Below are 17,997 nucleotides of genomic sequence, written 5' to 3' on the forward strand. Positions count from 1 at the left end.
CATTTTTGTGAACAAGTTGTTAAAAGTTTAAACAACCTCGGATTAACGGGTGACCTGATCTGACAGTTGTTTAAAATGTTAAGCATCTCGAGTTGTTTAAAGTTTAAACACTTAGTTGATCAACATTTTGAACAACTTGTTTAAAATCATAATTTAAACAACCAGTGTTGTTTAAAGACGGTTGTTTAAAAAGGAGCTGTTGTTCAGTGGGGGTTGTTTACACCAACTGGGTTGTTTAAAGAAAGTTTTTTAAAAAGGAACTGTTGTTCAGTGGGTTTTTTTTTTTTTTACAAGAAAAGGGTTTGTATAATGGGGTACAATTTAGGTTTGATCAGGGCTCAAATTAATTTTTTGTCCACGGGGGCTCTTCCAAATAAAAAGCGCCCCGTGAGCCTTCTCACGGGGGCTCTTTTAGTACAGACGGGGGCTCTTTTTTTAATACAAATGTCCATTGAATTGGTGGTATCCATGAAACTCCTAAATTATTTGCTATTTCATCATTATCATAAATAGTCGGCATTATTTCTCTTACAACTTTACAAGTTATAACATGCAGCTAATGGTCAGATCTCTTCCCTTTGTACGAAATTTCTGGTCCAAGCCCGTATACATTCGCGTATGAGTATAAACTTGAAAAAGCAGATAAAAATACAAACAATCAAATAAAATTCAATGCAGATCATTAAAGTTACGAAAATTAACGACAAATTAAAAGAAAGCTTTTAACATTGCCTTGTGATGTAAACAATTTCCACTTCGTGTTTGTGATTTCTATAGATGTTGACGATCTTTCTTTGAAAATGTTATATTCATAAGTTGACAGCGTAAGACGCAATGTGTAAGTTAGTATAGCTTCAGATTAGATTTTTTTTTCTTCGTTACACTCTCTGGTTAAATACATAAATCCATAAACTTACATGTATAAAGAAACAGACAAGTTTCAGAAAATTGAACCAATCGTCACAATCACTTAACTTTATCTTACATAGACACTGTGTACGTATGTTATACAGAAACAAGACCATGTTTAACTACTTGGTGCAAATTACTACATGTCTTGTATTTTTTCGAACGAGCTGTTTTTTTATTGCGTTGATACCACGCTTATCAATGTAGGCGATTTTGCCTTAATATGCTCGCTCTAAAAATATAAATCTAATCTTCCTTTGCATACGCATTACTGAATCTGTATAGTGGATATGATCGTCGCAATGTAGTATAGTCAAATTGGAGTTTCCTTTGTTCGTTTGGACTAGTTTTCTTAAACATATGCAAGTATTATATCATTTTATGAACACTCGTGAATGCCAAAGGGAAAAACCGTTGCAATCGACTGAACTTATTTTGTTCATTTTTTTTTGTCGCACCCATATCGCCTTTGTAGTTGATTAAAAGCTGAAATAAGGAAGTTCTTGAGCTCGAAAATATATATCTTCACTGTTCTCACGCGGGGGGTGATGTCGAAATAGAAAATTGGCCACAAAACACAACTAAACTGTTCAGAATAAATTGCAGAAAGGAAAAAAGGCATGAAGACCTTGTCAATCTCTTTACACAAGTGTACTTAACACTCCTCTTCAGAAGAGTAGAAACCTAGACCAGACCCCTCCCCCCTGATTAATGCTTCGCTTGAAGTTTTAGTTTCTTTTCTTTTTTAATGAAGTGCATTTAATTACATCTATTTGTTATGTGTGAGCTAGCTTTCCTCGTTGCTTTTTCATTAGTCCTCACTGTGATGCACGTATATACGTGTGAGATTGTATACAACAACGTTATCTTGCAGCTGTATTGCTCGTTCAGGCAATCATTGTACAAGACAAACAAATGTATGTTTTATCACCTTATGCCAATTGATATCTAGGCAAAATATCTGATACCTACAAGACTGTGACACCATTAACTATAACGTCGTATTGATCACGCAACTTTCCGTGACTCTTTTTCCCTACCCCCTTCTCTCTCTCTCTCTCACTCTCTCTCTCTTTTCTCTCTCTCTCTCACTCTCTCTCTCTCTCTCTCTCTATCTCCCTTTCTCATTATTTACTTATTAATTATACCTATCGTTTTAAGCTAACAAATAGCAGGCCCCACCTCGCACAGGTGATGTCAAGTCCAAGTAATCTTGTCCTATACAATGTTACCGACCATGCACATCAACGTTTCTGTTTATTTGATGACTGTATGAAGTTTACAGCCCTAAACATGATCGCAAAGGACTTTCGAGAATTCAACTCAAGGGCAATTTCATTAACCTATTGTAAATTCCATAGGAATCATGTTTAGATTACGTAATACATCATTGTAATGCTCGAAAATGTCAATAGGTAAGGGCTAGGCCATTGGAATTGCCTTTTTCGAAAGTCCTTGCTATTTTGTTCCCAAAAGCGTTTGGGTCAGACAAAACATCAAATAAAACTATATTTTTAAGTCGATTGTGTTCATACTTCCATAACAAATTTTAAGAATATTAATTGGAACCATATGGGCCATAAACTAGAACTTCCAAATTAGCATGTACCCGTGTGAGAGATGGAATCTAGCAAATAGCATGTAATCGGCCTTATATAGGGAAAGGGATCTTTTTGTAAACAACAAAATGTACCTTTAATTATTTCACTCTGTCTTATCATTATTATTTTAGGTAGATATAGATGTACTTACGAAAGATTAGGAAAGGGGAAAGGGAGAGAGAAGAAATACAAGTAGGAAGAGAACAAACTACATATTTCCATGGTAATAACTTATAATTTACTATGATTAATCTATAACATTACATATCCATTCAAGTCATGTCGTTTAGTGGAAGCACCCGTAGACATGTCGATTATACCTTACTATATCTAATTTTGACTTCATATTATTTATTGTGATTTAAATATGAATCTGAAAGTTTATTCCTCGAGTAACCTTATCTGGATTAACATGACTTTGACAAGTTGTCCTCGTGGTGCACTAAAAGTATTGCACGTAAACAGATTTCGACCTTCCCCTCTTTCCATATTTTTTTTCACGCTTCCGGAAACGCATTTTTTTGCTTGATCCAAACACAGAGATATCAATTTATGGAACCATTTTTTATAGACTGTAAATGCTAAACATAGTTACTTACTGATGATTCTGGAAACTGTATTTAATAACATAATATTAATAAACAATCTCAGATTTACATGTGTGTGCACTGCAAATTCGTTGTGTAACGACTTTACACAACATTAGGTGGTTCACTCCTTAAACACGGGTTGCGTTAAGTCGTGTAATAAAACATTACACAACTTTACACAACGAATTTGCAGTGTAAAGTTGTGTAATTTTTATTTACACAACTTAACACAACCCCTGTGTAAGGAGTGAATCACCCAATGTTGTGTAAAGTCGTTACACAGTGATAATTCTCGGTTTCGTTTTTTCTGGGACGCACTGTATATTCCTTTCTTTATTTTGTTTTGTTTTTGTTAAACGTCTATCTATCAAGCTATCTATCTTGTTAGATCTTTACTTTATACCTTTTTTCCCCTTCTTAATAGATAAATTAAACCCTTGAGCATCACTATGGCTGGAAATGTACGCATGTTTATCTTGTTAAAACCATTATAAATTACCACTTGTTACTGTGAATATAATTATCATTTTCATTATCATTTACATTTGCATTTTCATTTACCTTTCAATTACATTTACATTTCAATTACATTTACATTTACATTTCAATTACATTTACATTTAATACCTTTCAATTACATTTACATTTTCTTTTACATTTACATTTACATTGTCTTTTACATTTACTTTTAAATTTGTAATTACATTTACATTTACATTTACGTTATCATTATCATTATCACCATCATTATCATTATTATCATCATCACCATTATCCGTATCGTCACCATTAACATTATCATTATCATAATCATTATCATAATTATCATTATTGATGATAGTTTAAAATAAATAATGCTACCATTATTATCGTCACTACCAGGGCTCAAATTAATTTGTTGTCCACGGGGGCTCTTCCAAAAAAAAAAGAGAGCCCCCGCGAGCCTTCTCACGGGGGTTCTTTTAGTGCTGACGGGGGCTCTTATTTTAATACAAATTTCCATTGAATTGGTACTCATGAAACTCCTAAAGTCCTTGGTATTTTATCATTATCATTTATTTAAGTCGACAATTTCCCTCTTAGAAATTTACTTATTAATTATTCGGAGCAACCTTATTTATATTCTTTCCAGTCTTGACCATATCCTTTCAAAACACAGAGGCGGATCCAACTTTTTGCTAAGGGTGTGTGTGTGTGTGTGTGGGGGGGGGGGGGGGTAACCCAAATTCAATGTGGAGCATCGTCCACGAGCCGCGTAGTGGCGAGGCGATTTTCGTTTTTGCTATTTTGAACCCCCGTAAAAGATGTTTTCCTGGCATCTACTAACATCTACTAATACTGTGTAGGTCTGAACACATGATAGCATTTTCTATGCACATCACATTTTCACTTGGCAGCCCAAGGGGGGAGGGGTTAAACCCCCTAAACCGCCTAGATCCGCCCCTGCAACATCTTTGGTGCATCTTCTTCTCAATATTAATTTACTGGTCGAGTTACATTATTTGCTGGCCTTTTAGAATAACCAGATTTCAGAGGATTCACACTTTTCACAACGAAACACTTCTCCATGTTTCAGTCCTTGCGCGATCGTCTCCAGCTCCAGCAGATATTGGGCGTCAGCGTGCACGCCGGTACTACCGGCGCAGTATAGCCACTGCTGAGGGCCGCACTAGTTGCACTGCTAGCTTCCGTTGTTTGTATCGGTAAACTCATAGAGATGGGAGAGAAAGCACCATCTAAGTTCCATTTCATTGGTTTAAGGTTTGTAAATTGATACTCAATATTGTGTGAAAGTTATATCAGAGAAGATAATCTTTATTTTATAATTCCACGGGGGCGATTTTTAATTTTTCAATCGCCCCCGTGAGCAACCTGACGGGGGCAATTATGGAGCCCACGGGGGCGAATCGCCCATCGCCCCCGTGTATTTTGAGCGCTGGGTTTGATACTCTGAATAAGTGCACCACAACTTCTGGTTCTCTATATAGGTATATGAAGACTAACAATATGGTAGGGTAATTCTGCAATTTATGAATTGGCGCCAAAACAGTGCCCATTTTGCATGAGCGCGCATGCACACACGTATAAACTGCATATTATATAGGGATGCATGCAATCTCTATGGCAAGGAATTTATCACATGTTATTTATAACCGAGTGCGCGATCAGTGCCGCACTGCATAACGCGACGATTTTAAGTCTACCTATATCAGTGGCGGATCCAGGGGGGGGGGGGGGGGGGAGGGGCCCGGGGGCCCGCCCCCCCCCCCCTTGAGAAAAAAATCATGCAAAATCACGCGATTTTTACCTTTTTGGGGGTTGGGCCCCCTCCCCCCCCCCCCCCCCCTGGCGCTCAAGGGGGGGGGGGGTGCAAATTTTAAAATTTTTACTGAGCGACTTTTCGGCCGGCGCGATTTTCAAATTTTCGGGAGCAAAAAAAAAAAGTTGGGCCCCCTCCCCTAAGAAATCCTGGATCCGCGCCTGACCTATATTCTGACATTTGCGTACAGATACTGAACATTTTAACTGTGAACTTACGCTATAAGTTAAAAACTTCAAATTGGTTAATAGAAAAGTGATTTCAATTAAGCCATTGAATCCCCAGTCACTTAGAAACGCGTCGGTAGCTTGGTCGGGCATGATGTGAAATAAAGCTTTTAGCCAAAGTACACTTTACTGGCACGTTACACATGACGTCACATGTAAACAACACTGTCTAAAAGCTCTCGTATAGTAAATTTAGCAGTCATTAAATTTTAAACAGCGAATGTTTAACAAAATTACTTTCGTTTCGAGCAACATTGCTCACAAAGCAGCGTTTTTACTGTGTGGAACCCTTATAAGCTACCTTACCACACATAATTATTGATCATCATTAAAGATACTATGTCACTTTTGCAGCCAGCATCAAATTCTGTAGAACTTTGTAGAAATTATGAATATGTAATGTCCTATCTGTGAAATTTAAACATTAGCAGTGTCCTAGTATTCAAATATGCAAGGAAACCCATTTACCTTCTAGACTTCACTGCCAGACACTAACTGACATCTCTTTTTCTTTGGTAATAACATGAGCTGTAACAGTTACATGAGCATTATTTTGTCTTCATCAATAACCCACTACTTGTATAATGGCCAAAATTAAACTGATTGCATCTTTGTGCAGCACAAAACGTACGACCATTTGATAAAAGGGTCTGAAAATCAGACTATTACTTAGGTTATTGCAATCACTTAAGTCGATTCGACAACTGAAGGTCGTTATGTTCCCACTAAAAGCCATTTTCAAGCCCTTTCAATTTAACACTGTGAAATATACAATACAAATAGAATTAATGTTAATCCATACAAAATAATGATCGACAATAGTGAGAAAAATTATGATGATAATTATAATAACAATATTGATGATGGTAATAATAATAATAATAATGAAAAAACAAAACGATAATATTAATTAAAACGATAATTAATGACGAAATTAATGGAAGCAATTGAAAAAGAAATTTACTGGCACCAGTAAATTGATATCTGAATTAATGAATTACTGAAAATATTCTTGATATCAATTTAATAAATTGATATAAGACAAAAAGAAAAACATGAAGTTAATATTGAACTCATAACATGTTTTTTGCACATACTTAAATTAATGAAAACGAGGCATTATTTTTCGACAGAATTCTACTAAGTTTAAACGTGTTTTTACATTAATGGAGTTAAAAAGCTGATCCATTTTCAGTGTATTTGGTCTTTCAATGAAATATTTATCGATGAACAATTTTCTGTCTGAACGAAAGGTAAGGCAAACAAACAAGTAATGAAACTCATCCCCAAGCGATTGTAAATTGCACAGCGTACATAGTTTCATTTCCCTTGGAGTATTTGAATATCTACCAGCTACAATCGGCCGGTAATGAATGCATGCCACAGCGAAAACGTCTTAATATTGTCCGATTTCCTTTAATGAGATCGATTAAGTATCTTTCTTAACATAAAGAATGTTTAAAGATTTGATAATTAACACAATGCGAATTATCGTACATACAAGCAGACCAATACTGAGCATGAGAATCTCTCAATCGACGTTCCACAGTTTGTTTGACCCACTCACAGCTAGTATTTTCACAAATTTCCCATAGATTAGACCAGGCGCGTACACAGGGGGGGGGGGGGGGGGGTTTAAACCCCCTCTTTGGTATTTTTTTTTTGTGTAACCCCCCCCCCCCCCATTACCCCCATAAACCCCCCCCCCCTTTTGGATTTTTTTTTTATTTTTTTATTTTTAATTATTTAAAAAAAAAAAAAAATTCTCATGGCTGACCTAAAAAGGTGACATTACTCCCCCCAAATTTCGAGACCAAAGAAAAAAAAAGTGTCCTCTTACCCCCCCCCCCCGCTTATTCAGCGGTCGGCTGAGTCGTTGCGATTTTTTTGGGACCCCCCCCCCCCAAAAAAAGGTGTCCTCTTACCCCCCCCCCCCCCCCCGCTTATTCAGCGGCTGGATGAGTCGTTGCGAAATTTTCTGCCCGATTTATAAATGTTAAAACCCCCTCCCCCCCCCCCCCCCCCCTTGAAAAAATCCTGCGTACGCGCCTGAATTAGACATCCCCATATTGTCCAGAGTCAGCTTTATTTTTTTAACCAAGGTGCCTAATATATTTTCTCAAAGAGTAATTTTAAGATAATATACACCTTACCAGAAAATTTATCTTGTCCACTATGTACAATCCTACACCAGAAGTTTATCATTCTGCTTTCGATATATTTCTCAAGTTTAAGCCTCCCCAATTCACAAAGTACCATACAATTTGCAGTTGTTTTGTTGACAGAAAGGGCTTGCTTACAAAATTTCATGTGGGAAATTTCAAGATCATGTAACACTTCAAATCTCCAAATCTCACTTCCATAGAATGCGCGTAGATAGAAACTGCCCTTACCTGGCATTATACGCTTATTTCTTCAACCGGATAAATTCAGTATAACTAATAGAAACACCATTTACTTAGGCACAAGATCAAACATTTCCTATAAATTTGCGAACTAATATTCGTTGTATTATTTACTTATCGTCTGATCGGCGTTCCATTATCGCCGTTCTTTGGTCCTATCCATAACATTCCATGACAATCAATTGCAGGTGATACACAATCATTTGTCACATGTGACTAAGTTGTCGCGTCCAACATTTTTGTCATGTCCAATAATTTGTCACTGCCGGCATTTTTTTTCTTCTTCTATATTTCTCCATTCTTTTGGCACATTACGTCAAGAAAGCATGTCCAAGAAGATACTTCCCTTCATTACATAACTGTCTTATAAATGCCTAGGTCACATTTGCCGCGGCGACCGTGGGGTCTAAAATATCTACGGCCAGCGCTCAAAATACACGGGGGCGGTGGGCGATTCGCCCCCGTGAGCTACATAATCGCCCCCGTCAGGTTGCTCACGGGGGCGATTGCAAAATTAAAAATCGCCCCCGTGGAATTATAATATAAAGATTTTCTTTCTGGTATAACTTTAACACGATATTGAGTTTCAATTTTCAAATGAAATGGAACTTAGATTAGCGTGCAAGATTTCTTGTTTTATGAGTAGGCCTATTATTACCGATTCAGCTCACAGTGCAGTGCCGCCGTCAGCAGTGGTTATAGGCCTACTGCGCCCTTAGTAGCGGTACGTGTGCACGCTGCCGCGCTATGTCTGCTGGAGCTGGAGGCGATCGCGCAAGGGCAGAAACATGGTCATGGAGAAGTTTTTCGTTGTGAAAGCGTTAACCCGCTGAAATCTGGTGATTTCAAATGACTAGCAAATAATGAACCTCGACCAGTAAATCAATATTAGGGACCTTTAGATTTGCACGATGGGAACGTGGACTGAAACGTGTGACCTCCTTTTAAGGCAGTGCCAGTGCTTAAAAGGACGTGACATGTGACTGCCAGTGCCTTAAAAGGACGTAACACGTCCACGTCCACGCAAATCTAAAAGTCCCTATTGAGAAGAAGAGGAAGACCAAGATGTCGTGGAATGATATGGTAACATGGGCAGATCTACGGGGGGGGGGGGTTAGGGGTTTAACCCCCTCCTCCCACCCCCGGCCCCCTTGGGCTGCCAAGTGAAAATGTGATATTAAAGCGGGGGGGGGGGGTGCTGGAGAGGAGGACTACTAATCTATTTTATTTTTTTCATGGGGGGGGGGGGGGAGTGAAGCGCCGTTTTAGCATGACTTTCTTTTTAACTCTTACTTTCACCTATCTCAGATAACCCTAAGTGTTTGGTTGCTGCTTTATATGTAGTTGATAATGCATGATTAAAGTAAAGAGAGAGAGAGAGAACCACCATCATTTTGCAATGGTTCAGGGTTCGTGTAATGTACATTTGAAACCATTTCTTAGCGTCTCAACCCTAACAAAATGGCAAAACTATTTTTGAGGAAAAGCATTATACTGAATTAAATAAAGAATAATAGCTTTATATTGCATGATACTAATACTGATACGGGCTAAAGACAATGTGGTATTTGTTTAGAGGTATTCCAAAATGACATTCTGATAATCAACATTTGTTCTGGTATCATAATGTATATACGCATAATACAACTGATCTTTATGATTTCTTAACGTGACATAGCTTCTTTTCCCCTGCAAACAAAAAAGAAAACAAGGTTATTTAATAAAAGGATCATGCGACAAATAATCATTGTGATTCAAATTGATGCAAGGATTTTTTTTGAATAAGCAATGCTTTTCACCAGAATCTTCTTTGTAAAAACGACTTTTACAAATCTCAGCCATGCAAATCTGCCACTGTGTTGTAAGATCACTTTCAGATTAGGAGAAGTGTATTCTTTAATGAGTATTTTACATTGAATGGAACGTCTCAACTCAGTAAGCATGACTGAGATTTGTAAAAGTTGTTTTTACAAAGAAGATTCGGGTGAATAGCAGTGCTTATTCAAACAAATATTCGCATCAATTTGAATCACAATCATTATTTGTCGCTTAATCCCTTTTAATGACCTTGTTTTCTTCTCGTTTGCAAGGGGAGAAGAAGATATGTCACGTTAAAGACATCATAAAGATCAGTGTTGTATGCGTATATATTATATACACAGGCCAGTAACAGCTATGTAGCTTGTAAATTTGTAAGAGGGAAAATGCTGATTGGAATGATAATGATGAAATAGCAAATAATTGAGGAGTATCATAGGTACCAATTCAATGGATATTTGTATAAAAAAGAGCCCCCGTCAGTACTAAAAGAGCCCCCGTGAGAAGGCTCACGGGGGCTCTTTTTTTTGGGGGGGGGGGGAAGAGCCCCCGTGGACAAAAAATTAATTTGAGCCCTGTCTACGGCCAATAGCAATTATAGGGCCGCCGAAGCATTCCTACGATCACATACGGTAGCAGTCACATATTATGTTATGCCTGGATTACATTGGGTCTGCGATTAGTCTAAGGAGCCCGTATCCTGTCCGTATCCCCTTTTCTGTGCGGCCTCCGTGCGGAGGCAGGAGGCGGCCGTGAAATATTCGTACGGATTCACGGGCTCCGAGGCCTCTACGAATTTGTTTCGCGAGAACCTGCAGCTGCCGTACGGTCTTTGAAGTGATGACGCACGGTCGCCTTATGGCGTCCTTGCGACGGCCGAACAGTTTTTGAAAAATACCTAGGCGGACGGAAGGTGCCACAAGACCACCTTATGCCCGACATATGGTCGCCTAGAGCGCTCTACGGCATGGCTACGGTGTGTCTCATTGTCTAATTGCTACGGTGAACCTAGAAATGAAAAAAAGGATAAAACTCCGCTCTATAATCCCACGGCGACCCATATGGGGGTGACCCTGAGGCCTGACCGCAGATCCTTTGCGGCCGTCGCAGTATCTCTCGATTTCGGGGTCCTACGGCCGCCGTATCCTAGTCGTAGAGCAAATGTGAATACGAATTCTGTCATGCAGGGTCGGCACGCGTTTTGAATCGCCCGTTTATTTTTTGTTACTGCATGTCATAGAAGTATTAAAAACTAGCAATGGCGAACGACTGTCGCTAAAATACAGAAATTGTTGCTTAGATTGCTTTTCCCTAAAAATTACCAAAAGACATCAAGCTTCATTGAAATGTGATCGACAAACATGATATTGTCTTGAAAACAGTCAGGGGGGGGGGGGGGGGGGTTAGTGAGCACTTTTTTTTCTTGGGGGGGGGGGGGCTCGAAAATTTGAAAATTTGCACCTCCCTCCCCTTGAGCGCCAGGGGGGGGGAGGGGCCCCGGCCCCCCTGGATCCGCCACTGACCAGAGTGATGCAAAAGATAGATAGATAGATAGATAGATAGATAAATGGTATTTATTGATTCATTTCCATGTATCGCAGTTACAAGTAACTGAATTGTGCATGAATAAAACATTGATGGTGAAGACAATTATACATTTCAAGTGATATCATAGTAAAAAGTAACTGAATTGCACATGAGTAAATTGCTGGAAAAAAGCAAGTATATATACATTTCAAGATGTCACACTACAATCTACATAATTACGAAGAGCGTGTATATACTATATACCATTAATCTTATACAATATTTCAATTTAAAATTTGAGTTAAAAAGAAAGAGAGATGGGAAAGCAGGAGAGAGAGAAAGAAAGAGAGAAAGAGAGAGAGAGAAAGAGAAAGAGAGAGAGATAGAGAGAGAGGGGAGAAACGGGACAGATGGACATAGAGGGAAAACAATTATGTACATGTTGATAAAATACAAAGATACATTGCAAGACAAATATGAATATTATAAGGTGAACATTAGAAATATTAAAATATAAATATAGATATGCATCGCATTCTTCATGTCATAAAAAAATACATTGACTAACTTGGTAAAAAAATCAGACCTCAAATTTATGAATTAATTATATACTAAAGAATATGAAATTGTAATTTGTTTCAGAGTATATTAAATACAATCATAAAAAACTTTTGTTATACAAACGGATCAAATCTGGGATTGGGCTATTCTGCATACGTTTAGTTTTGCACATGGGTTCAAGGATCTTGTTCAATCCTTCGTGGAAAACCGGAACCCGCGGTGTTGCATACATTATAATTAAAGGGAAATGTGTAGTAATGAGGAAGATAACGTGCTACAGTATTTAAACGAATGTGGGTTTATACATGTGATTTTATGCCATAGGCTCATAGCCTTCTCTCAATGTGTCAGATCGTCTTTTGCTATTGAATCCAGATTGTCCACGGGGGGGGGGGGGGGGGGGGGGGCATGAGTTGTCATTGGGGGCAGGGGTGTCGATTTGTATCCGTGGTTAGGGGGGGGGGGGTGATAAGTGCCAAAATATTTTTGGCAATGGATCAAAGCAACCAAGAGGTAGAAGCGTGTAGCAGGTTGCACCCCCTCCCTTCCATGTTATTAACTTTTTCAAGTCACCCTCAATAAAGATAACATTTCAGAGATTATAAGAGTGGTAATAAAATTGATAACATGCTGAATGTTAGTCCTGACTCTTGCCTGCAGTGTAGGCCTACCAGTGGGCAAATGCATTAATAAGCAACCAGGAAAGGTTCATGTAGACAGAAAATTCTTTATTTCCTGGTGATAGAAACATACATTTTATGAATATTGATGTCTCAACATTCATCGTGAAAACCCCATTCCAATATTCTGTGTAAGGAGATCTCAAAAAAACATAGTTCTCATTAGTAAATGAAAAACATATTGCTTTTAGTTCTTCATTTAACTCTCCTTCTTCTTTAATCAAACCAACTGAATCCTCTCTGCGGGAAACCCAATTTAAAGAGAAGGTTCATTGATTTAAAAAACTAAATTTAATGTCATTATTGCAAAGGTGACACTTTGATTGGCCAAGGTTATCAAAAGCCAATGCTTGTAAAAAATTCGAAGTAATGATTATTAACAATTATAAAACGCTTAGATACAGTCCCGACATAGCACCTGAAAAGCTCTCCGGTCGCTGCTGAGATATGACGTCACATGTTGAACATGATGTGCACAAGCAGACGATGTCCCATGACATCTCACACAATTTTAGTGCCTGTTTTGTCATCTTTTCTTCAGTAATTTCTCTTACTTCAATGCCCTCAGGCGAAATGTTTCATCTTTTGCCTCACTCTAAACCCCGTGCATGGTATTATTTTGATGAAAAATGCAAGGATTAACCAAAAAAAGGGAATCCGTTGCTTGTAAACAAAATAAGACGCCATTGTATTTTCAGCTGCATACACCGCGGCATGTTCGGCGTTTCAAGAGAGAACAAATGACGTCCATGCTATCATTCCGGAGGTTTTTTTAATTTGAAAGTGTGGTTTCTTTGATTGTTCATTAACCCCTATCCTGTGTATTTAAAAACAAAAGAATTTAGATATCAGAATGGGGGTCATATCCCTTTTTGAATGGTGTAAAATTCCATCACATTTATATACACTAAACTCTTATATTTTGAGAAATAAAAGCATTGCAATGATGTTCATTCTTTATGGGATGTCGTCTGCTTGGGCAGGGTTGGTTCATATTGTGACGGAATTAAAACATCGTTATTTTCCGGCGAATCTCTCGCATATCCCAGATGCTATGGAGGTTGTTTTATTTGTATTTTTATAAATTACCCGATATGTAGTTGACCTAAAACTTGCATGATGGCCATCTGTTAGCATACCAGTTTCTAGTAATACGATATTTGCCATATTTGTGATTTTCTATGAACCCGCATTTTATTGAAACAGAATATCACTGATGCAAAATTTGGTTCTTAAAATGACAGAAAATTTCCACTCCTGATTTCATACAAACTGCCTGTTTCTTAAAAACATTATAAAACTTACGTTCCAACTACCAAACAACAAACTTCCATTATCTCCTTCTTCACCCAGATATATATACTTATCATACCAGATACGTTCTAAAATATAAGCATAATATTCCCCTAAGGCCTTGAACAGAGCACTATTGTTTTCTTCAAAAACTATAACCAGTCTTAGAAGGTGGGTGAAAACCTTCAAAAACACCTTAACTATCTTATGCCTATTACGTTTGAATACAATACATAGGCCTACATCAGCTTCTCAATAAAACAAATATTCTGTTATATTGCTTGTTTATGTACATACAAAGAGCTTTTTTTCAAGAGGCACTAAGAAAGAACTCTTTGTTTAACCGATTTTGTTCAGGTGTCTATGGAAAATTGTTGTTAAAAGATGCACGTGTTCATAATTTCTCTCGTAATTTAGGTTAATAATTTTGTTCAAGGTAAATAGAGGAAAATGTATATCATTATCTCCATTTGCTATCAAAAGATGTTGCTCCTTTCGGAAAAATAGCTCTTCAAATGTGTTACATGTAGAGATATAAATAAACAAAGAAATGGATGAAATTAATAAAACAAAATAGATACTGAGTATGAATCAGGGAACAAACTGAAGGTTTCGTCTCCTACATGCTGCAATTTGGACAAAACCGTCTTTCTCTTGTCTTTCTTCCATTTCTCTTCCCCCTTCCTTTTTTCTTCTGCCCGTTTCTTCCCCTTGTCCATTTTCCCCAGGTAGCAAGCCCATATAATTATATGGGGCCCATATGGGGATGATCTGGGTCACTTGTGCCATCTGGGCTAAATGGAACCCATTATGTATCCCATATGGGGCCAATATTTAGTAACCCATATGGGATCCATCTTGGCCAGCCCTTATGAGTCCCAGATGGGAATGAGCTGGGCGTACACAAGTCATTATGGGTAGAATATGAATACGCCCATATGGGTAACACGTGGGGAAAATCTGGGTTACATGGGAGATATCTGGGTTAACCAATATGGGTAACAGATGGGATTAAGCTGGGCATACCCATTTGGGCCCAGTTTGGTATGGGTCCCATCTGGGTCCCATCTGTCTTATATGGGTTTACCCATATGGGTCCCATATGCTTCTTGGGTGCAGATGCAGGCCCCAGATGGTTTTCCATATGGGGCACATGTTTCAGAAAATATGGGACCCATTAACGCTGCGGCTTTGCATTTGGCGCACTGCGTTTCTATGATGCTGTTGATTGAATAAATTGAATAAATTCACCAATTCCTGATGAGCGAGAATTTAATTTATTCTTGTCTCATATACGGTTGTCTCATTTACTTCGTTTTCTATTCATATATATATATATATATATTATGAAAATGAGATAGCAATATTGATGTTCATCTTGCGAGTAATAACCATTAAAGGCACACTGTCCTACCTGTAGCTACTTGCTCCCTCGTATAGAAAACTTCCCAAAAAAAAATCGGTGCCTGTTGGTCCCCCATGATCCTCTTTTTCTTATGTTAAATGAGAGCTGAGTTAATGAGATAGCCACCTGTCACAGTGACCTCGATGGCTCTCTGGGTGGTCTAATCCCTTCTAGCTGCGGTAGTAAAGCCTCCCTTTAACTACTCTCATCAGGCTTTCATCATTAATTTTTCTCTTCATTTTTTTTTTTTTTTTTTTTTTTTTTGGGGGGGGGGGGGGGGGTTGGGGGGATGATTGTACAGGCCACCCCCCCACCTGAAATATGGGGGGGGGGGGAGGATGGTGACACGACATTTGCTCCTGCGACAATTGCTCCGGGCTTTATTTCGTCTAAGATGTAGGGTTAGGGTTTCAATAGGGTTTTATGTTAGGTTTAGGGTTTGGTTTAGGGTAGGGTATAGTGTTGAATCCAGGGTTGAAGTTAGCCATTCGATTAGTGTATGAAATTTACAGCGGAGCAATTGTCGCCGGAGCAAATGTCATGGAATCGGGAGGATATATCCCCCACCCTCCCCCCGGATCGACACCCAAGCTTGGTAGTTGTCATCGCCGGGGTAATTTTCCGGGGGGGGGGTGATTGCCCAGGGAGTAATTGTCCTAGAACCCATATAATACATCCACATTACCTTTCTTCTCCTGGTGATGCTACAGCACGTCTGAAATAGCAACTCCAATGTTGGTATCGTATAGTCTATTGTAATTAAATATAAGCAGGTGGTCAGCTCTGGTGGCCCGGGGTGATTGTCCAGGAGGAGGGGGCTATAGTCCTTGTCAAAGGTAACACTTATAATATGCGAACAGAATGTGTAGGTGAAATGACAATTAACCACTCCACGTAACTGAGCACATTGCATTTTTCTCTGAGTGGAGTGGTATGTTTGTCGTGTTTCAATCGCAAATAAACTACTTAATCATACTTTCCAAGTGAAATTGGGCATGTGGTGTGATTTTCCATTGACAAAATCACGATGAACTTTTGTTTTTACTAATGTTACTAGTAACTATGTGCTGTTCAGTAATAATGATATAAGACCATAGCAGAAAATCATATACCCATTCCAAGTAAAGCTATGACACAAATAATCAAAACATGACATTCCATGCACAGCCCATTAACAAAACAAAATAAAACAAAACAAAACAAACAACAACAAACAAAAAAAAATCGTCGATATTTTGAACCACCATTTACACTTCGAATTTTTGATGAGTATTTTCAGTTCTGCGGTCGTTGCTTTGGCTTATTGGTCGCTAGCAGAGTCTTCGTCATAATTATAGGGCCTTAAAAAAAAAAAAGTTGTATTGGCCTTTGCGACCGACCCCAAAATTTTGAAATCTACCACTGGCAAATCCAGGAATTTCTTACCGGGGGGGGGGGGCACAAAATCGCATAGGGTGAAATATTTGAAAAACGATGGAGCGAAGCGACAGAGCGAGGCGTCAGCGGCGTGGGAACGTAGCGACCAAGCGGGGGTCAAAACCCCCCTCCTAGAGTAGGAAGCATTTGCAATTTTAGAACCACATTAGGCGCATTTCCTGGAGTAATATGACGTAAAATTGCTTTCTCCTATACCCCTTCCAAGAGTAGGGATTTTTTTGCAATTTGAGAATCACATTTGGCGCATTAATGTCCACCGGCACTTCCTGAAAAAAACGAGGCCTTCTCATTGGTTAGAAGTTAGAGAAAAGTGATCTGTCACGTCGCTAGACGTTGTATGCTTCGTTTCTGCACAATGCACAAAGACGGTGGTTTGGTACGTCAGTGATACCTTGCAAAACTTATCTCGAGTGTTTAAAACTGTATTATTATCCCATCATTCTTTTAAAGAAATACAATTCCTCATGCTCTCGCACCTCTCTTCTATTGTTGTTTTATTCTCTTTCATTTTTTTCCTTTCCACGCAGTTACTGTCCGAGGGAAAAATGAGTTCTGGTAGAGCTGGGTGCGGGATGGGATAGCCAGCAACTTCTTTGAGTGATACTGTCGTGTGTTGCTGGCAATTATGGGTGCTGTGTAATGGTGTGCATGATGGCTACTGTGTTGTTTTGGATCTTGTACATGAGGTGGAGGCTTGCAGCATTTCTTCTCCTCTCCAGGCTCTCCCATTTCAGATGTTGAATCATGGCCGAGACACTGGCCATACGACGATATCTCTGGAGGGTGAATCTTGCTGCTCGCCTTTGTACTGCCTCGATTTTGGATATAATTATGCTTGTTTGTGTGAGGGTTCCAGACCGAGCAACAGTTTTCCAGATGAGGTCTAACAAGAGAGAAGTAGGCTTGTTGGCGGATCTTTTGCGAGGTTTTGCGGAGATTTCTACTGACTAGTCCCAGCATCCGATTGGCTCGGGATGTGATGTTGTTCATGTGGCCTTGCCAGGACAAGTTGGATGAGAAAGTCAGTCCTAGATACCGGAGATCTGTTACCAACGCAAGAGGAGTGTCTCCTAGCGTGTATGTCGTGGTGATGGCTTTCCGAAGTAGGGAGAATGTGATGTGGTAGCATTTCTCGGTGTTGAATTTCATCTGCCATGTGTTAGCCCATGAATGCAGCCTGTTGAGATCTTGTTGTAGGGCTTGGCTATCAGTGACATCAGTGAT

Source organism: Strongylocentrotus purpuratus, unplaced genomic scaffold (genome assembly GCF_000002235.5).
Source record: "Strongylocentrotus purpuratus isolate Spur 01 unplaced genomic scaffold, Spur_5.0 spur5_scaffold_5, whole genome shotgun sequence".
NCBI classification, from domain to species: domain Eukaryota; kingdom Metazoa; phylum Echinodermata; class Echinoidea; order Camarodonta; family Strongylocentrotidae; genus Strongylocentrotus; species Strongylocentrotus purpuratus.